The sequence below is a fragment of the Odocoileus virginianus genome, chromosome 26 (assembly GCF_023699985.2).
Source record: "Odocoileus virginianus isolate 20LAN1187 ecotype Illinois chromosome 26, Ovbor_1.2, whole genome shotgun sequence".
Lineage (NCBI taxonomy): Eukaryota > Metazoa > Chordata > Mammalia > Artiodactyla > Cervidae > Odocoileus > Odocoileus virginianus.
Genome location: NC_069699.1, coordinates 25018016 through 25041211, shown reverse-complemented (window position 1 = coordinate 25041211; position 23196 = coordinate 25018016). Strand labels below are relative to the sequence as shown.

Below are 23196 nucleotides of genomic sequence, written 5' to 3'. Positions count from 1 at the left end.
TGCCTAACCATTATGTCCTCACATGAAAGGCAGTGTAGCCACAGCTTTCGGAATATTTTCTTTTAAGGGAGCTATTCAGACTGTCTTACTGATTCTCAGTAAATAGTTTCCAATTAGGAATAAGTTTTCTCACCCAGTTAGCAGTTATATGAGAAACTAACGAATAAACTAATATTCCCTACTATAAACAAAAGCTAAGTGGATGCAATGAGATCAGAAAATGAATTGCAAGGCCATTCTGGGGGCTGACCAACATTCGTGCTGCCTTTTGGAGAATGATAAGACCATTGTCACAGACACCCATTGCTGTCCTGGTGAGAGCTCTATCAAGAGTGCCTGTCCACCCTTTTGTGAGTGTGGGTCAACCGCTCAGTCAAGCCTAACTCTTTGCGACCACATGGACTGTAGCCTGCCAGACTCCTCTGTCCATGGGATTTCCCAGGCAAGAATACTGGAGCGGGTTGTCATTTCCTTCTCCAGAGGATCTTCCCAATCCAGGAACTGAATCTGGGCCTCCTGCATTGCAGGCAGATTCTTTACCATCTGAGCCCCCAGGGAAGCCAATGCAAGTTCAGCCAAACGGAATTTATCTTCTGGAATTTGAATCTTTGGGAAGCTGCGCAAAGAAGGAAAAACCACAGGACGTCTTTCCCTGGGACGCTCATGTCTTGAAATGTTCAATGAGTCTCTGGGACCACATTCTCAGGGCTGTGTATCTCCTATTCCCACCCAATGTCATTCGTATTCTTTGGATTCTGTGAGCTGCCCTTCATACAACCAGTATATTCCTTTTCTGACTAAATTAGCCAGAATCCAGTTTCTTACCTGCAATCAAAGGGCACTGAGACAATAAGTAAGAATTTTAAGGAAAATAACAGAGTTTGTAGTTCTTGCTTCACTTTTTTCCTGCCAGAGAGATCTATAAATACAACGTGGCAGCGACCTTTCCAAGTGTGAAAAGATAATGAACATGTCATAGGCTACTAAAAATGTTTAGGAACTAGTAGGTTTTAAAAGTCAACAATCTTTTAAAATAATAATAATTTTGCCAACAAAGTCCCTATACTAAAAGCTATGGTTTTTCCAGTAGTCATGTGCGGATGTGAGATTTGGACCATAAAGAAGACTGTATGTCAAATAACTGATGCTTTTGAACTGTGGTGCTGGAGAAGACTTTTGAGAGTCCTTTGGACATCAAAGAGACCAAACCAGTCAATCCTAAAGGAAATCAACCCTGGATATTTATTGGAAGGACTGATGCTGAAGCTCCAATATTTTGGCCACCTGATGTAAACAGCTGACTCATTGGAAAAGACCCTGATGCTGGGAAAGATTGAGGACAAAAGGAGAAGGGGGCATCAGAGGATGAGATGGTTGGATGGCATCACTGACTCAATGGATATGAGTCTGAGCAAACTCCAAGACATAGTGAGGGACAGGGAAGCCTGGCGTGCTGCAGTTCATGGGGTCACAAGGAGTAGGACACGACTTAGCGACTGAACAATACTCATACCAAATGCTGCCTATGGTCAGCAGCATAGGCTGCTGTGATTGGTGAATATGGTGAAACATTGCTTCAAAATAGAGTGTAATTGTTGTGAAAACCACAAAGATTGGTATCAATATTTTCTATGGCTTAATTTTATAGGAAAATTAGATAGGAAGTTGAGTGACTTATTCTCATAAACAACCTTCAGTGGATTTAGGAAAAGAAATCTGATTTCATAACCCCTGTTCAGGCATTTGTCTTTAAAACACTCTCACTACTGAGATCAAGTCAGTTGTGAGTGATTTATTACCGATTTTGTTTCCTATTGCTTTAACTGTAACCTTTACCTTCAAGTTCCTGTCATTTCTACTTTCTTTTGAACTATTATTTCAACTACCTGGAGCATGTACCTCTTCTTTAACTTTTTTTTTTTTTGGTTCAGTATGATTTGATATGGATTCAATTTTCCAAAAATATCTCTCTGGCTCAATAGTTTCTACATGGAATATGGTAATGTGAGTCTTAATGAAAGCACTTCTCTCTCTCATTCTGGTGAATCCTTATCTCTACTGAAAAATGATTAAATAATGGAATCATGATGCCCTCTCTTTAGGTGAAAATGAGCTTTATGTTTGTAACTTAAATATGTGAGCCTGGAAATGTACTTCTTTGCTTGTTGTGAACCGCCTTCTATGAAGAGTAATTATATGGTTTTTCTGTTTAACAGCAATGAACTTGTAATGCATTAATACTCTAATCAATGGCTTATGCTTGTATGCAGCCAGACTATCACCCCCTTTAATCTGCAGTATACTGACTTCTCGGACAAGCACAAAAGACAGAGAGCCCGTTTTCCTTCTTAACTATAATTGTGTATTTACTCTCAACCCTAGGATTCAATCATAACGAAGGCTGAGTCGCTCCTTAGCCTTCAACCGGGCTCTGTGTTCATGGGTAAGATGCCTAATTGCAGTTGTATCTGGCCGCCTGAATTCACAAAGATTAAGCAATTTAGAACTAAAAGCAGCCACAGTGGTGCTTTATAGGGGCTATTATGGCAGTAGTAGTTTGATTTTCTGAACCAGAAATGCAATTACAACACAATCTTTATCTAATACATTTTCAAAGAAAGTGAGGAAGAGAAGAGTCATGGTGAAATAAACAATTTTCTAGTTCTGCCACTAACTAGTCTGCAACCTAGGGCACACTCCCTAACAACTCTCAGTCTAAAATTTATCTGTAAAACATATACAATAAAATACACATTGTATATCCCAAAGAATCATTAGTGGATTAATACATAAATATATGTGTGCTTACTACTCAGTCGTGTCCGACTCTTTGCAACCCCCTTGGACAGGCCTCTCTGTCCATGGGATTTTCCAGGCAAGAATACTGGAGTGGATAGCCATTCCCTTCTCCAGGGGATCTTCCTGACCAAGGGATCAAGCCTGGGTCACCTGTATTCCAGGAAGATTCTTTACTCTCTGAGTCATCAGGGAAGCCCATTAATAATATATAAAACTATACAGTCTTAGAAAGTCTAAGGCACTGGGTAACTGGAAATCATTCTTCTTAAGAGCCAGGTTGCCATGGCACCAGGAATTAGTTTTATGTATCACTGAATTCTGACATGGATTCTGTATTCTTCTTCCACCCTGCCAGTTGAGTGGGTCTGATCAGCTCCCAAGTTGGCATAAACAATAGGCAGGCACAAGGCCATCTCTCTTGCCAAAGTGTTAGTTCAGGGATGAACAGCCAAGCACAAAGCAATTCTTAGCCACAGACACTGGTTCAGGGTAGGCACATGACTTCAATGATCCAGAGAGAGAGAAGCTCAGGGCTGCTAGGATAATGACTTACATCCCTGCCCCAGAGGGTGTGCTGTACAGACAGAGGTGTGAACTCCCGCAGTCATTTTGCTCCCATAAGGGATACTCATCTGAGAAATGCAGAAGTTAAAGAACTCCAGGGGACTAAATCCAACTGTACAGAAAGCCTGCCCTCCCTCTGTACTGTTTCCATCATGGGAGCCAAAACATGTTTTTTTATTGTTCAAGCCAGTTTAAACTGGGCTTTTTTGATATTTCAGCTAAAAGCATCTTGGTTTACATATTGCCTCAAGGACATAACATGGCGAAAGACATGGAGTGAGGATTAAGAACTCATCAAAGGGAATGCCAAATAAGTGAAAGAAAAAAAACAGTGTTAGAGAAGGAGGGATGAATATTCCTTCATCTTCTTCCTCCTTTTTCTTTCCTCCAGATTACTGGTTGTGTTTCCTGAGAGGAAGCATATAGAGATGGAGGGAAAGATGATTACATCTTGAATTAATTAAGGTAATGCTTCAACTATCAGTGACTTAAGAGAACATTCATTTAGAATCCAATTTTTTGTGTGGAGGGGAGAATAGGTAAGTTGGTTCCTGACCCATGGTTGATGGAGTCTTTGCACTTCTCCATGTATAGCTTTTGAGATGACCCAGATGGCTGATATCTAGCCAGTGGACACAAGAAGAAAAGAGAGTTACAATCCCTCTTCCATTAAATAAAACTTAATGACGTAGCAAGTGTTAGTCGTTCAGTTGTGTCCGACTCTTTGCGACGACCCCATGGACTATAGCCCACCAGGATCCCCGAGTAGCAAAGCCAACTGCAAAAGAATCTGGGAGGGGAGTCAAGCTGTGTGCTAAGAATGAGTAAAACGGTTTGGTGAACAGCTGTCTGGTCTCTACCTCACATTATAAGGGCTGTGGTTTTTGGTTTATAAGTTCAGTCTGAAATGCTTTATGCTACAAATTTAAATAGGTACCACAGTCAGGCAGATAACATAGAGTAGTGAAACCATCCAGGCAGAATACAGTAAAGAATGGCAAAGATTTGGTCAATACAGCAATTTAGTCATTTTGACTAAAGGAGGGAACTATTGATCACTCAGCCAACTGTTATCATGGATTTAAAAACATACCTGAGGCCAAGTAGATAAAATAGTAAAACCAATCAAGCAGAATATAGTGATGAATGGCAGAGATTTGATCAACACAGAGATGGAGTCATTTTGACAAAAGGAGAGAGCCATTGATCACTCTGCCAGCTGTGGTCACATTACAATCTGAATTCAGTGTTTCTGTAGCTTTTCATTTCCCAAGATCAATTAGAAATCTAGATTTTCTATTAAACATTTTGATTCTTACCTGTTGGAAAATACTTCATTTTTTAACTACCAAGAAAACCAAAAGAGACCCGTTTCTGATACCCAGTTTCATCTGCTAATCATGATATACACTATATATATACATGATATACACTATAGACTTCATTTCTAAAAATATTTACTTTATATTGGCACACAGTTGATTAACAATGTTGCATTAGTTTCAGATGTACAGCGAAGTGATTCAGTTATACATGTCCATGTATTCATTCTTTTTCCAAGGTTTTTCAAATGTAGACTTCTTAGCCTATCAAGGAGTTGCTTTGAATGCTAAGCTCTAAGGCAAATGTGCACACATTTATTAAAATTATATAAATAAATCCATTTGTAGCTCAAATATTACTTAATGCTCATTTCTAGCCATTTAGATGCAAGACTAAAATAAACTAACACTGGTCGCCACACTCTAGGGGAGTAAATGCACACATCATGTTTTGGATCTAACAGTTTTATGAGTTTGCTATTCTTCTTTTGACATTTAATTTTTTCTTAAGAAATTTCTGTTCTCTAAAACCTTTATCTTATGTTGATATATTCATGCATATAAAATGAGTTACACAGTTGAGTTACTCTAAAGTGACCAGCCCTCCCAGGAGGCCCATCAATAATTGTCTCTTAGTAAATTCAGGTAGCTATGACACTGACAGCTTTACGGCATTTGTATTTTTATTTATTATTATTTTTTATTTTATTTATTTATTTTATTTTATTTTCATTTATGGCATAGTTTATTCTCCTCTTGTGAGACAATAAATACTCTAAGGGTTTTGTCTTTTTCCTTTTTTACCTCAAAGCCTACGTACATAATTTTACTATTTGTAGAAATCCACTTCTAACTGTGATAATAATATAGAATTCCAGGGATGACATATTTTATCAACCTGAAGAACTATGAAGATACGTGCACTACAAAGAATCTTTATAAAAGGTATTCAGTAGATAAATACCACATACTACTCACTCAAAACATAATATTCAGACTTAGAAAGATACTTGCTGATGATTTCCTTTACTGTTACCCTAAGATATTTTTGAAATGTATTTTTCACTATTTAAACAGTATCATTCATTGGGGAAGACTCTCTACCACAGCCAGAGTTCAGTATAATCGAGAGTTATATAAGAGAACGAAACACTTAGCAACAGGCAGAGGGTGTCATTAAATACTATCCCTTGGGTCTGTTCATGAACTCAATTATAAAAAGGAAAGTAATAGGAAAGGTCTGAAAGAATGCTTTCATGTCTGGCAGTCTTTGAATTAGAGAACTAAGAGAAAAGCACGCGTAAGTTTGGTTTAAAAAATAAAAAGTACCGATGTGTCTAGGTCACTGAGATCAGTGTGAACACTGACTACTATAGACCCACTACTATTAATAACAATTCTCCATAGCACTAAAGGGCAGCTTTGTTTTCATTTCTTCAATTTCACTTTCACTGACTACCCAAGAGCATGACATTAAATCTTAGGTTGTGCCTATTTTTAATACAAGCTTTGTGAAGATTTTATTCATGTCTCATTCAATCAACTCATTAAGCGTAAAATTCATCTCAATATTAGAGAAATGCAAACCAAAACTAAAATGCAGTTATTAGCCCACAACAGTCAAAATGACTATCATTAAAAAGTCTGCAAACAAGAAAAGCTGGAGAGGATGTGGAGAAAAGGGAATACTCCTATACTGTTGGTGGGAATATATAATTAGTGGGAGCAGCCACTATGGAAAATACATGACATTTCCTTAAAAAACTAAAAATAGAGTTGCCACATGATCCAGAAATCCCACTCTTGAACACATACTTGAAAAGTGAAGTGTTAGTCACTCAGTCATGTCCAACTTTTTGCAACCCCATGGACTGTAGCCCACCAGGCTCCCCATCCATGGAATTTTCCAGGAGAATACTGGAGTGAGAGCCATTCCCTTCTCCAGGGGATCTTCCCGACCCGGGGACAGAACCCAGGTCTCTTGTCCTGCAGGCAGATTCTTTCCTGTCTGAGTCGCCAGGGAAGCTCATAAAAAAGTGAAATAATAGCATTTTCAGCAACATGGATGGATACAGAGATGATCACACTAAATGAAGTAAGGACAGAAAGAGAAAAATAAATAGTATATGATATCACTTAAATGTGGAGTCTGAAAAACTGATACCAATGAACTAATCTACAACACAGAAAAAGATACACAGACGTAAAACACAAAATTAGGGCAACCAAAGGAAAAAGGTGGTGGGAAGGATAAATAAGGAGGTGGGGACTGACACATAAACACTAACATATATATATACACACACATAAAATAGATCATCAAAAAAGACCCACTGTAGCCCATGGGATACATATTACATATTACACAACACTCTGTAATATCCTGCATGGGAAAAGAATCCAAGAAAAAATAAATATATGCATGATTGAATCAGGCTGCTATTTACCTAAACACAACATAGTAAATCAACTATAGTCCAGTCTAAAATAAAAGTTAAACAAAACAAAGAAAGAAAGCGAGAGAAAGAAAGAAGAGGGATAAACAAAGAAGTACCTACTATACTCCCCTCAGGCCTTGGTCATCTGGGCTGGAGTCACATCCCTGGAGCTGAGCTGCTCTGGGGTCCCAAGGCTGGACGAGGCAGAGCCGAGGGAGCTGGGGAGGATGTATCGGCAAAGGAGCCCCCATGGATATGCAGTGCCTGGACCCCTGTGGATGAGACTCCAATCTCCAGATCCAGCTGGGCCCTCCTAAAGTTCAGGCAAGTCTAGCATACTTAAAGGATGGTGGACCCTCTGGTCTGGAAAAATCACTTGGCCTCCAAGTCTCCCAGTGGTGGAGCTCCCACCAGCACCCTCCTTCTTTGAAGTCGCTGGTCCTAAGCAGGACAGCATCCTCAGCACTGCAGTTTTGCCAGGGTTTAAGGTTTGTCTGGGAGGTGCAAGGTGAAGGGGGAAAAATAACGAGACACAAACCCTGGCACATTCCACTCTAATCTACAAGCCAGTAACATGGCTTTCTCTAGGGCTCTTGGAATCCAAAAGGAGCATGGAGAAGTGCTGCCGCCTTGTGGATATTTCCCAGAACAACAACTGGAAAAAGGATGCTTCTGGGTACTTCCTATTCCTGCGGGCCTGTAAAGAACACTTGCCCTCAAGAAATGTTCTGGGGGAGGTAGTCCAGTGATCTTCCCTGGAGAATCCCAGGGACGGGGGAGCCTGGTGGGCTGCCATCTATGGGGCCGCACAGAGTCGGACACGACTGAAGTGACTTAGCAGCAGCAGCAGGTAGTTGAAAAACAATTCAATATAGGGCAGACCTTCAAGAAGTCAGTCTCTAGAGGTCAATTTAATGCACTTTTTTTTGGTAAAGTATATGAAAAGATGCTCCACATGGTTAATTATTAGAGACCTGAAATCAAAACTGCAATTCAAAACTACCTACAAATCAAAACTACCTCAAACCAGACACAAAAACCATCATCAGAAAGACTACAGACAGTAAACGGAAGAAGGCATGGGGAAAAGTGAACCCTCCTATGCTGTTTTAGAGAATGTAAATTGATTACAGCTTCAGTGGAGAACAGTATGGAGGTTCCTAAAAAAAACTTAAAATAGAGCTACCACATGATCCAGCTGTCTCACTCCTGGGCCTCTTCATGGGGAAAAAAAACCCTAGTTCAAAATGATACATGCACCCAACCTTCACTGCAGCACTGTTTTCCTTAGCCAAGCTATATTAATAGAAGCAACGATAAAGTCCATCATCAGAGTAACGGGTAAAGAAGATATGGTACGTATATATGCACAATGGAGTATTACTCAGCCATTAAAAGGAGTGAAACGATGCCATTTGGAGCAACTCGGATGGAGCTAGAGAGTGTCGTGCTGAGTTAAGTAGGTCAGACAGCAGGAAAAATATCATATACATCCCTTATTGAAGTATGTCTCAGTGAAATAATGCCTTTTCCAGCAACATGGAGGGATGTGGAGATGATCATACTAAGTGAGGAAGTCAGACAGAGAAGGACAAATTGCCTATGATATCACTTAACGGGTAGAGTTTTAAAATTAAATTGATATAAATGAACTCATTAACAAAACAGAAACAAACCCAAAGACTTAGACAACAACCTTATGGTTACCAAAGGTGATAGGTGGGGCAGAGAAATTAAGAGGGTTAACATATACAGAGTAATATATATGAAATAGATTATTAACACGGACCTAATGGGTAGCATAGGAAACCTCTCAATGCTCTATTGCGCACGCCTTAAACCCATCACTCCTTTTCCTTGCGTTAAATGCAGCTGGCACCCTGAAGACAAGGTTCCCACCTCTACTGTTTTCTCTAGCCAGAGGCCCTCACTTTTTGTACTGCCTTCTCATGATCTCAGATCATTTCCACACATGATAACTAATTTCATCGTCATGGAAAACCCAGCAAGTTCAGTTCATCAATGATAAAACAGAGGTTCAGAAGCTTATGTGAGTCGCCGTGATGGAGCTAAGTCTGGGGTTCATGATTCCCATGTAATCCCTCCTCTTCCCCAGGGTAGGAGCAAAACAAAGACTGTCTGTCCTGACTGTCTTCTTCGCACCTTCATTTTTCTGCTCTCTGGCAGTGAAAAAGCACACTGGTCAGGCAGACACGTGTTCAAATCCAGATACTCACCTTTACTTACTGGGGGATTTGAGTAAAGTATCCTGCTTTCTCAAGCCTCAGCTTTGTCATCAGTAAAATGGGATGTTAATTATAAAAAAAATCTATCTCACAGAACTGTAGAGTGGATTAAATGAGATGGGGCACATGAAGAGCTCCATTCCTATTAGCTATCATCATAATTGGAAACAGAGGCATACCATTAGCTATTACGTGAACTATTTAGTAGCCTTCAGTCAGCTCAAAGTGATACCTGAAGTTCATAACCCCCTGTACCACTGGGATGGAAAATTCCTATATTGGTAGCTGTCTGTGTCTCATTTCAAGGCATTTTTTGTGAATTCTATTAAGGAATGCTATATTCGCAGGAAAGACTGCCAAGGCAAGGGATTTTTGACTTCTTATTTCTTACTCATAACCTAAAGAAAAATGACGAGATACTCTCCAGCCATATACATAGTTCCCTGCAAACATACCTTGGAAGCATTTTAACTGGTGTCGGATTTGTGAGCTTTCTAGCACCACACTTGGTAAAAGCTGACAGACTACCTCAAGAGATGGTCTGATGATCATTCCCTCCAACCCATCCCTGGTGATGTTCTTCTGTTAACACTCATTTTAGTATCTTCAGTAGCTTTTCCAAGACACACTGGGGAAGAAGCCTCTGTGGTTACACTTTCAGTATTATGAATGAATTATTCATATATGTCATGGTGATTCATAAAAAAATGAAAGCATTAGCTCAAAACATTCTTAGAAGTGTAGCTTTAAAGATACAAGCCCTACTCAAACACACTTCAATGCTTTATGGCCTTCAATGACTCAAAATTACGTGACGTATTTTGAGCTGCTGAAACACTGAAGATGAGTGAGAGAACTATGTTCTATAACTCTGTCTTATACTGAGACAGACTTTGGAAAACTCTTTACTACCTCTTTAATAACTACATAGACTTCTCCAAAGTCCTGAGAAACCCTTTCTAAAGTCCACCTGTGTATCACTGTAACCACTTTGAATACAGTCAATCTCTCAACAGGCTCAGAATATATATCCAAGAAAAATACTTCTGCAGGCAATCACAAGAGCTCAGCTGAAATGCCATGCCATTCTTCCAAGGGCTTATGTCTCAGTAACATCTCAACTCTTCAGCTGAGCCAAATCAAACATAGATGAAAAGGAGAGGTAACCAAAGAGGAAGTTAATGGACCTGCCTGTCATTACGTGACTACAAATGTAGCTCCCAGCTGACTCCTTGGTTCTGGAACATCTATCACACTTAGCAAGAAAGTTAAATTCCTAGTGTGTCTTTACTTACACAAAGTTGAGGAACTGATCTGAACAAAGACATGAACATTCTTGCTGCATGTGGCGTTTTCCCCAAGAAGCATCAATAACAAATCTTGACTCTATGGTATTAACATCTTGTTGGCAAAGAGCCATGGAATCTGAAATCCATCTCAGCTCTTAAATCAAGATGTCATGCTAGTATGACCAGCAACCTCACCACACTGCCATGTTCCCAGACAATGAAGAATACAGGATTTTATCTTTTTTCCAGTTGTGTTCCACAGTTTGAAATAAGTTTTCCTATTAAGCAAAATGTCACTGTTATTTAGTTGTCCGACTCTCAGTGACCCTATGGACTGTAGCCTCTGTCCATGAGATTATCCTGGCAGGAATATTGGAGTGAGTGGCCATTTCCTCCTTTAAGGGACCTTCCTGTCTCAGGGATCAAACCCATGCCTTCTGCATTTCTTGCATTGGCAGGTGGGTTCTTTTACCACTGTGCCACCTGGGAAACCTTGAAAATGCCATTACTAAATAGCAATAATATTAATGGTTTTTTGCATTAATATTCACATTATTACATACTAGGTATCTTGTATGACTTCTATATGGTTAGCTGATTTAATCCTCAAAAAATTCTATAAATAGGATTTTTACATTCCTGTTTTACAGATGAAGAAACTGAGGCCTCAAGACATAGTGTATAGAAAGAGTTGTTGTTTAGTTGCTAAGTTGTGTCTAACTCTTTGTGACCCTATAAACTTTGGCCTACCAGGCTCCTCTGTCCTTGGGGTTTTCCAGGCAAGAATACTGGAGTGTGTTGCCTATAGAAAGAGGAACAGTTTTAATTTAAACCCGTGTTCCTAACATTAAAGACAGTCCTCTTAAGCACTCTATGAATTGTCCTTTGGTATCTCATAATTTTTAATGTTTTAGAACAAAAAGTAATGTAATTGTAAACATGACATTTTGGACCACATTATATAACCACGTTTAGCATACAGAGTTGGTAGAATTTTAGGTAAAAGCAAAATATTTCAAGTTTTCATAAATATACAAAGAGTTTTTATTTTCTAATATAACCTTTTAGTTGGATATGTTTTGAAATATTGAAAATAAGTGAGAAATATTTATTCTCATCTCCTCCTCCACTGTTGCCTTTCTATATTCTTAAAGTTATAAGCGCTTCAGTTAGAGAACAGATTATTTAAGGTAGACGGGAAGAACTTTACTAATTGAAATGAACAAAAAACACTGTTATACTTCAGTGAAAAGTTTTTAAGGTGTTGATGCTTTTTTTTTTTTAAATGTTGCTATTCACATACTCTGTCCATCAGTTTTAAAAATGTGCACAGTAATGCTCAGATTTCAATGTGCATAAGGGTTCTGCTTGCGATTCCCAGGTTCTTTTTCAAAGATGTTGATGCTGCTTAACTTAGGGTCCTATATTCTTTGCACATGGGCAACTACGTTCTTAACTATCCTCCAGCAAGATTCTGGAGCAGATAATCCTCAGACCTAAACTCCTTACGCCTCACTGAGAGCTCTTTGCTTTCTCCTGCGCCTGCACCTTCCACACAGCATCCAGAATGACCCTGGGGGGTGGCCTCCTTTGGCTTCTGATGCGTTTAGAGCACGTTCAGCCTCATGAGTTTGGCCCCCAGGGCTGTGGCCTCCCTCTGCTCCTGAGTCCATCTCTTGTCATTCTTCCCAAACTCACTCTGCTCCAGCACCTTCGGCTTCTTCCGTGGCTCAAAAAGGCCCGACGAGGTCTGATTCTAGGCCCTGTATGCGTACGGTTGTGATGGCTTTGCAAAGCCGATTCCTTCTTACCACTCAGCCTGTGCTCCACAACTCGGGAAATGCAACTTCCGAGCCCATGCGTCACAGCTACTGAGGTCAGTGCCCCAGAGCCTGTGCTCTGCAATAAGAGAAGCCACTGCAATGAGGAGCCTGGACACGGCCCCTAGAGGGTTGCCTGCACAGCAGTGAAGACCAAGCACAGCCAAAAATGATAAATAAGTAAATAAAGAAATAAAATCTCCATAATAAAAGGAAAAAAAATCTGTTGGATGAATGAGTAAAACACAATACCTTACAAACATGCATAAATAAGACATAACAGAAAAGTGCCAACCACCACCACCACCACAAATATTACAGGAGCCCTTCTAGATATACTTTGCAGACAAGACCCCCTTTATCCTTTAAAACAGGTGCAATGAAAACCTCTACTTTGGCAGATGACACAGAAAAGCTAAGCAATTTGATTAACACTCAGCCAGGAATAGGCTCAAGAAAATGTATTCTTCTTCATGATGAAACACTGGGTAGGTGAGTAGGTGTATGAATGAATAAATGATTGTGTAACGGTGGCAGGGTAAACAAGTGAATGAATGAATATCATCAACTCAGGACACCAGATTGAAAAGAGAAATCTCTTCTTCATTCAGATGTAAAGAAAACAGGGCAAAATTTACAATTCAAATATTATCCAAAAGTGTATCACATGAAAACGTTCATGTGAAAGCACTCACAAATACACAGCCTCTTTCTCAACAGAAGGAACTTTCCCAAGACTGCTGGGAATTGGCGGCAGGGCAACAGGGTGAGAGGGACAGTGTATCAGTGTCACAGACTTGAAGGGGTTCAAACCAGCATCCTTCTAGCTGTAGAAACAGCACACTGCTTTTGGAGACTGCCAGGGCTTTGGAAACTTGAGAGCTGAAAAGATTTGAGCACTTGATAGATGATGATCTGCAGTGCGTGCCCCTGGCTTTCTCAGGCCACAAGATACTTAGAGCTGGGCTTAGGATATCACTATGCTAACCGCTGACTTTTAAGTAAAAATAAAATCAAACACCTGATCATCAGTCAGCACAGATTACTGGGGTTCCCACACACATTCGACCATAAGACCTTGGCCATAAAGACAGTTTTATTTCTCAGTCTAAATACAAATGGGAGATTTATTACAGGAGTGACAGCATGATTAATAAATATCTGTCATCTTTGAATCTGATTTTAAAAGAAAGGTGAAATGAGAAGCAGAGGGAAGTGGAGGGGAAAGGACCAGCAAGGGAGGGGGCTAGTGGGAAGAGAGGGCAGGGAAAGAGGAAGGAAGGAGAGAGAAGACGGAGAAGATAGGGCTTGTTACCTCTGGCTGGCAATAAGTGACCTCAGAATCCTCCTTCCTAGAACCCACTAATCACTAATGCCTGCACTCCTCACTTGAGTAATTTCAGCCAGGTAGTTGGGTCACCTCCCTGTAACCATCAGAGTACCATGATTCACAAGCCTCCAGGTCCAGAGCACCAGCTACTATTCTCATACTGCTCCAGCCCCATCTCTTGGCCCACAAAAAAGAGAGAGAGAAAGTTGTATACAAGACATACATATTGGGTTGGCCAAAAAGTTCATTCAGGTTTATCCATAACATCTTAGGAAAATACCCAAATGGCCTTTCTGGCCAACCCAATACATGTTTGGCTTGTTTTTAATTTTTTTTAAAATTTTGTTTTAATATGCATCACTCCATACAGTCACTCAAGATAATTGAGATAATTCAGTGAATTAACTGGAATGGCCCTAAAGATTGAGAGGCACTGTTCACTGTGGCAAAACAGAGTAAAGAGGTAGATATGCAACTTTCTTGTTACATATCTATATTCTATTAGCATTCCAGTTGCTATAATTATTGTTTTGTTACTACTAGTAGTACTATAATGATCAGCATAACCATCATTACTATGATAATGATTTTCTGATTTCTTCTCCATCTTCTCCTTCCACATTTATTTTCATGGTTCCCTTTTTCTATCACATTAGCTTTTGTTTATCAAAGTGTTTGCTTAACTGTTTTTCCATCTTATCAGTTGATTTTCCATCTTAATGGTTCAAGTTTTCTCTTTACTGCATTATGTGATGGAGTGTTGATAACTGGATTTTTCCATAATTTATACAATGATGTATGGCATGAAGATTTATCTAAACTTAATATAAAAATGTACAGAAACATAAAATATAAGAAATATTTTCCTTCTTAGCCCACTCTCCACTTTGTTCTAGTTTATCTCAATTCTATTCCTCAGAGGAGTAGAAATCTTAATGTATTTCATACATCCTTCAGTTATTTTATACATACACACACATATTTGTACTTCTTTATATAGTCACTAAAGTTGGCTCATGTTACACATACTCTTTTATAACTTTCTTTTTTCCCTTAGACACTGTGTTGGATCTCTTTCTAGGTCATGAGTAGTCATCTCATTCTCATTCTTTTTACTAACTTTCTGGTACTGTGTTATATAAATACATCTTACTGAAAATAAAAATCTCTATAATACTTATGAACATTTAATTTTTTTCTGCTTTTCAACAGTTTAACTCAAACTGCAGTGAATATCCATTCATGTTTAGACACACACACACTTATATAAACATAGAGACAAACTTTTTTTAATGAGATAAAGTCTTACGAGTAAAATTATAGCAGTAAAAGGTATTCTTACTTTGAATTTTAATAGTTTGCCAAGTATCCTGATGTAAAGCAATATCAATTTATAATTTAAATTATACTAAATTTATGTTCTTAAAATCTGAAGTTAAAAATTAATGCATCTTCATTTTAACAAAAATCATATAGAGATATACTGAGGGCCTCCTTTGCTCCACCTTCCAATTACAAACAACCCTTTAAAATACCCAGTGTTAACTATTTGGTTGCGGGATTAGCAAAAGTCAAGAATATCTATCTAAATAGACATTCTTTTTTCAAAGAAGACATACAAATGGCCAAGAGGCACATGAAAAGATTTTCAGCATTACTGATTGTTAGAAAAATGCAAATCAAAGAGGCATCACTGCACATTGGTCAGAATGGCCATCATCAAAAATTCTACAAACAAAAAATGCTGGAGAGGATGTGGAGAAAAGGGAACCCTACTACAATGCTGATAGGAATGTAAACTGGTACAGCCATGATGGAGAACAGTATGCAAGTTCCTTGAAAAACTAAAAACAGAGCTATCATATGATCCAGCAATCACACTCCTGGGCATATATCCAGAGAAAACCATAATCCGAAAAGATGCGTGCACCCTAAAGTTCATTGCAGCACTATTTACAAAAGTCAGGACATGGAGGCAACCTAAAAGTCCATCAACAGAGGAATGGATATAGAAGCCGTGGTACATATACACACAATGGAATATTACTCAGCCATGAAAAAGGATAAAATCATGACATTTGCAGCAACATGGGTGGCCTTGGAGATAATCCTGCTAAGTGAAGGGAATATAGAAAAAAGACGATAAATACCATATGGTGTCACTTACATACGGAATCCAAAATATGATAAAAATGCTATTTACAAAATAGAGAGAGTCACAGATAAAATAAAACAAAACAAAACTTATGAAACTTACTGAAGTGCAAAGGTGGGAGAGGGATAATTTAGGAGTTGGGGATTAACATATACATACTACTCTATATAAAACAGAAAACCAGCAAGGACATACTGTATGGCACAGGGAATTATACTCAATAGTTTGTAATAACTTATAAGATAAAGGAATCTGAAGAGGAATATATATATATATGTGTGTATATACACATATGTATAACTAAATCACTTTGCTGTTCTCCTGAAACTAATACAACATTGTAAATCAAGTATACGTCAATAAAAATTTTTAATAAAGAAAGTCAGTTCCATAATTTCTTTAATATCTTAGTTTCAACATAAAATATATAAATACAGACATTCTAGCTCTGAAATGATTGAGCCATTCTACTCCTGATAGTGCATATATTGCTGAGACATGCCATTTGAGCAAATAATATAAGATCAAAGAACTAAACTATTATTAGTAGTTTCCCCAAAGAGTGGTCTTTGTTGTTGTCGTCATTCAGTTACTAAATTGTGTCTGACTCTTTTAAAACTGCATGGACTGCAGCATGTCAGGCTTCTGTGTACTCCACTATCTCCCAGACTTTGCTCAAATTCATGTCCATTGAGTTGGTGATGCTATCTAATTATCTCTTCCTCTATCGCCTCCATCTCCTCCTGCCTTTAATCTTTCTCAGCAACAGGATCATTTCCAATGAGATGGCCCTTTGTATCACTTGGCCAAAGTACTGGAGCATCAGCTTTGGCATCAGTCCTTCCAATGAATATTCAGGATTGATTTCCTTTAGGGTTGACTGGTTTGACCTCTTTGATGTCCATGGGACTCACAACAGTCTTCTCGAGCACCACAGTTCAAAAGCATCAATTCTTCAGGACTCAGGCTTCTTTATGGTCTGACTCTCACATCTGTACATGACCACTGGAAAAACCACAGCTTTGACTATATGGACCTTTACTGGCAAAGTGATGTCTCTGCTTTTTAATATGTTGTCTAAGTTTGTCAGAATTTTCTTCCAAGGAGCGTCTTTTAATTTCATGGCTGCACTCACCACCTGCAGTGATTTAGGAGCCCAAGAAAGGAAAATCTAACTGCTTTCACTTTTCCCTCATCTATTTGCCATGAAGTGATGGGACCTGAGGCCATGGTCTTTGTTTTCTGAATGCTGAGATTTAAGCCAGCTTTTTCACCCTCCTATTTCACTCTCATCAAGAGGTTCCTTAGTTCCTCTTCACTTTCAGGCATTAGAGTGGTATCATCTGCATATCTGAGGTTGTTGATATTTCTCCCAGCAATCTTGATTCTGGTTTGTGATTCATACAACCTAGCATTTCATATGATGTACTCTGCATATAATTAAATAAGCAAGGTGACAATGTATAGCCTTGGCATATTCCATTCCCAATTTTGAAGGGTTTTTTTTTTTTTTATTCTCTCATTTCAAACTTGCTTTCTGAACAACTTTATCTTGAAAGCCAACATACTTCAGGATAGAAGCAGACTCTTACATTCATTTTCTCAATCTATGTCACCACTTGCACTTTTTTTGTTTGTTTGCTTAATTTGAATCAAAGTAGAATTGTTGACCACCAAATTTTCTTTGCAAATAAAATATCTTCTGGTTGGCACTAAGGTGTGAATCCTTTTCTTTGCAAAGCAAACCCCATCCATGCTATGTATGGGTTGCTGGAGTCCAGTGGGGCTGATTTCATTGCACGTTTTCTAGTCGCTCACAGATCATGAAAAAGAATTGTAAAACAACAGACACCTCCCTTTTCCTATATCCTGGATAAACAGAATAAAACATGTCAAGCACTTCTCCTTCCTTTATGTACTGCATTTATGCCAAGAGCAGCTAATTCATACTCTCTCCATCAGTGGCATCACCCACGTCTACAGTGAAATATCTACCAGCAGACGCACAAGAGTGTAATTGCTCTTCCACAATGTATTCCATTGATAGTTTGCAACATCCATCAGTGTTATTTGATAAGGAATTTTGCCAATAGCTCATTCTGCTTTGCCTGTGATCACACTATTTGTCATTAACGTGGCAGCTGTTGTTATTAGCTTCTTGGCACTGGTGTGACTTGTACCTGTGTTTTGGCAAGATGAATGCAACCTTGAAAGACGCCTCTGTAGTTCTGGTCTTTTTTCCACCACTGACAGCAGAAGTCATCAACTTTGCTTCAGAAAGAATTATTTTGAGCTTGTTTAGGAAAAACAGAGAGGTCACTTTAAAAAAAAAAAGCATAATATGAATAGTACTATGGGTTTATTCCAATACTGAATAAAGTTTTACATGGAAATTTTCTATATTTTACTAGTTTAAGTACATACAATCTTTAAGATATTCATGAAATTGTCACTTAAGACTCATTTTTCCTAAAACAATACCTATTCATATTATAGATTCATACTAGAGTCCCATTACTCTTTATGGTTGTGATGCTTTCTGAGATGTAGTATTTATGCTCCAATTTAATCACCACTTTTATGCCCCAATGAACTCCTTTTTTTGTGGCTTGAACATTTTTTGAATGAGTATAACATATTCAATAGGAATACAAATGCAAATTTCACAGTTAATTGCATGTTAGCTGAGAGGAACTGACCATCAGTCTGTTTCAAACATAGAAAACCCTAAAATGTAATGAGAATTCTATAACTAACACAGTAAACCTTACATCTCATCATTTGTGAAATTCATATGAAAAGTGTGTTTGCTGGAATCACCCCAAAATATATGTACCATGTGTGACAGTCATTGTAGTAACTGTAATGACGCTGGTCAAGAGTCAGCAGCGTTGGAAAACCCCCCTTTGAGAAGCACTACAGCAGGGCAGTGATTGGTTGCTTCCACAGAACTGCTTTCATCTAAGAGCTTTGCTAACTTTGGGAGAAGACCCCATCAGTACAGAAAAGGAAGACCACGAAGAATACTGCAGTGTGATTATAGTCTCTGTTCTCTCACTTTCCCTGAAGCCAGTCTTTTCATCCTTACCTGTGTTTCACCATTCTGACAAGTTCTTTTAAGCATCGTTTACGGGATACCCGAGTGTAAATTCATACAAAAATATAGGCCTTTCATATTGATTCTACAAATTTGTATTAAGCTCACTTCAGAGAAAAGGAAACTGAAACTGTGAAAGGTTTTTATGTTGCCGCCTAATCACTTACCATTGACAGGCAGAAGTGAAGTGAAAGTCACTCAGTCGCGTCTGACTCTGTGACCCCATGGACTCTACAGTCCATGGAATTCTCCAGGCCAAAATACTGGAGTGGATAGCTGTTCCCTTCTCCAGGGGATCTTCCCAACTCAGGGATCAAACCCAGGTCTCCCTTATTACAGAAGATTCTTTACCAGCTGAGCCACCAGGGGGGCCCAGGTAGAGTTGGGCCCAAACCCAGGTCTTTTGGGCTCTAAGTCTGGCCCCTTGGTCTGCATGCTCACTGCCTTGTTAGAATGCACATAATATCTCTTTTTACTTTCTTATTCTAAAGTCTTCAGTGATCTGCTACTTCCTACAGGAAAAGGACAATCTGGCCTTCACCTATGCTTCCAGCCATGACACCCACAGAATGCTCAAGTTCCCCAAGAGCACCATGTCCATCTCTGCTCTGACGACTAAGTTCAGGATCATTCGTTTCACTTACCGGCCACTCCTAGCTTTGTCCACCTATCAAAATCCAACCTGCCCGCCCCCACCTATCTCTGCCCCTAGGTCATATAGCATGCCCTGAGCCTCTGCAGGTAACCACTTATCTTTCCATTGGAGGCAAAAGCATGAAATTGATACCCGAAAAGGTACATTTACACCATAACTCTCCAGTGATTGTTACTAGGTGGTCAACTAACCACCAGCAAAATAATCATCTGGAAGGGCTTTTAAAAATGCAGATATCAACATTTCTTTCCAGACATACTGCTGGGGTGGAGTAGAATGTCTGAGTCTTCAAAAAGCTTCTAAAAATAGTTTCTTCTATCTTAAAATTTGAGATGCTCTGTCTATATCCATGTGTTCAAGGGATGCTGGCATGAACAGTGACTCAGTGGCTTCAGGAAGGTTGGAGGATCACATAAGACTGGATATATTCCATTATCCAAGCAAGCCCCTGAGGTCCAAAGTTGAGCCTGTATCTCTCAGGGAGGGGAGCGTGAGCAAAGGCAATAAAGGCAGTGGGGAAAGATGAGGCTCTTCCTGCTGAACCCCCTCTTGATAGCATCTCTTATTTTTCTCATTACAAATTGGTGTATATTTTTGGAGAAAAAAATAATGCAGAATGAAAGAAAATACCTGCAAATAGTATGATTGACAAGGGCTTAATTTCTGAAATATACAAACAACTCAACAACAAAAACAAAAATCCCAATTCAAAATTGAGCAGAAGACCTACATAATATTTCTCCAAATAAGAAATACAGATGGCCAATAGGGACATGAAAAGATGCTCAACAGTGAAAATCAAAACTACAATACGGTATCACCTCAAAACAGTCAGAATGGCCATCACCAAAAAGTCTACAAATAATAAGTGCTGGAGAGGGCGTGAAGAAAAAGGAACCCTCTTACACTGGTGGTGGAAATATAAGTCGGTGTGGCCGCTGTGGAAGACAGTATGGGTGTTCCTCAGAAAACTAAAAAGAGAACTACAATATGATCCAGCAGTTTTACTCCTGGGCATATATCCAGACAAAACTATATTCAAAAAGATACACACACCCCAATGTTCATATTACAGTAGCAGTGTTCACAACAGCCAAGACATGGAAGCAACCTAAATGTCCATTGACAGATGAATGGATAAAGAAGATATGACACATGTAGCAATGGACTATTACTCAGTCACAAAAAGAATGAAATGATACCATTTGCAGCAACATGGATGCAACCAGAGATTATCATACTAAGTGAAGTAAGCCAAACAGAGAAAGACGAATGCCATGTGATATCACTTATACGTGGAATCTAAGATAGGACACAAATAAACCTACCTGCGAAGCAGAAATAGAATTACGGACACAGAGAACAGACTGGTGGTCACCAAGGCAGGAGGGTGTTGGGCGAGGGTTGGAGTGGGAGGTTGGGGTTGGCACATACAAGCTACTATATATAGAATGGACAAATAATAAGGTCTTATTGTAAAACACAGAAAACTACATTCAATATCTTATGATAAACCAGTCAGTCTCAGTTAGGGTCACGGTTGCTCTCAAAGGACTACGTGCTCTCTCTCTTTTCAAGGTCTAGTAATCTCTCTCTCTCTTTTGTCCCTTTTGGTCTAGAGGTGGGAATAATCTGGCTGCGGTGTATCAAGAGTTCTGGAATGGAATCTCCTATTTTCTTTATACCCCACATATGCCTTTGTAAATTACCCCTTTGCAAACAAACCTCCTCAAATTAACCTTATTTGGACATGTCATTTGTTTCTTTTAAGAACTCTGACAAGACAGTCCTACGCGTTACAGGTGAGAAATCAGAGGCTCACAAAGGAGGAAGAAGGAGAATACAGATTCAGTTACAACTCACCAGATTCCAGATCTTGTGCTCTTATCCACTCTTATCACCTTCTTGCATCATCAGAGAGAGGTAGAAGAAGGATACAGACACAGCCAAGTTGGCCAGTGCAGAAGGAACCTTTTAGTTTCCTGAATAAGCCCAGCTTGTGCCCAACTCTGGGTTTTGTTTTTACTCTGCAATTTGTATGTAATTCTCTTCTGAGTTCACTTTTTTTATGATTTGCCTCTGAACATAATATCATATTTTCAGAGACTTCACGTTCTTAATTTATTGTATGCACTCATTGTTACTCAGCTACTCTATCATACCACCTTACCTAACTTTGTTTATAGAATTTGTATTCTCTGGATTTATTCTCTTCATGCATTTATTTATTGATATTATTCCTGCCTCTCACCCTCTGGCAGATAGAAAGTCTAAGGGGCCAGGGCCCACATGGGTGGTGTTTAGCCTTACATTCCCACTGAGAGGACATTGCTTGATACACACAAGCAAATGCTTAATAGTAATCAATGAAAGAACAAAAAACAAGAAATGAATAAATAAATGCAATTATATAATTTTAAGGTGAACCAAGATGACAGATTGCAAAGGGGTGAGTGGTGGCCAGCTAGGAAAGAAAGCAAATACAGGATTTTCTTTCTAGATGTTTCACATTGAAGGTGGCAGAGTAGCACAACAGGAAGCAGCCTTCACATCCCAGTTGAATTTATGATTAAAATAAAACAAATCTATGTTCCTGAAATTCTACTATTTTAAAGAACCATTTCACCATGATCATATGCTATTTTAACAGTTTCAATTATAGAACCAAAAAAAATGCTTTAAAATAAGAATCAAGAGAAATCAGATTATGTAACTATCAATTTTCAATGCAAATTGGTGTATCTCCCACTTGGGAAGGTATTTCTCCTCTTTCTTTCTCACTGTGGAATGGCAGCTTGTTGCATTTCTGTTGCTGCTACAAGAAAACACAAGAACATAAATCAAATAATTTATTTTGGGATGATGGTCCTTGTAAATCTTTGTCTTTTGAGATTCAAAGGTCAATGATATTTTCTGTATGCAAATTTATTTGTTAAATGCATTGCACATTACTAGTCCTGGCAGACAGTGAAAACTACAAATTTATCACTGCAATAACTTCATGAATATGGCGGGTCATTGTGCACACAGTGTGACAATTTTAATTCTCTTTTTTCAGTGGCCTCTTACATACACACACACAAAGCTAAAATCTTCTTTGCTCATGTGTCAAAACCAAATTCAATATCTTTTCAGACACTTTAATGGATTGTAATCCTTCATTCTGCCTAAGATTAAGCTGAACTTCTGCCCTTTAATAAAAAACTTTAATAAAAACTCCCCTGAAAAATTTTAAGTAGTCAAGACTTGTTTTTAGTTTTGATTTGGGTGCTTTATATTGAAACTAAACAATTCAAAATGACAGGAACCACTGTTATTGCTATATCTTGAATTTGGCATGATTTTTTTTTTTTTTAAGGAGCTTAAAATGCCCTCACATACAACTTTCATTATTCAAAATGTCAGTCTAAAATAGAGATGCTGATTTTCATTTTACATTCTTTCATGCTCACACAGACACAGTAATTTGTAAAAAAAAAAA

At 38.7% G+C, this 23196-nt stretch overlaps 1 long non-coding RNA gene across 4 annotated transcripts in view; it reads left to right on the top strand.

Annotated features, from left to right (window-relative positions):
• Window positions 1–23196, top strand: part of LOC110137481 (uncharacterized) — a 43755-nt gene that overhangs the window by 2853 nt on the left and 17706 nt on the right. Inside the window, exons 4-5 of one of the 4 annotated variants that reach the window (XR_011483682.1) lie at window positions 14179–14271; window positions 21487–22940. The exons of 1 other annotated variant lie outside the window; for it this stretch is intronic. This is a non-coding gene — a long non-coding RNA (uncharacterized lncRNA). Of the gene's footprint in view, window positions 1–3754; window positions 3829–3957; window positions 4094–14178; window positions 14272–21486; window positions 22941–23196 lie in introns of those variants that run through there. 2 more of the 4 variants (XR_002313932.2, XR_011483680.1) reach the window with 2 other exon arrangements.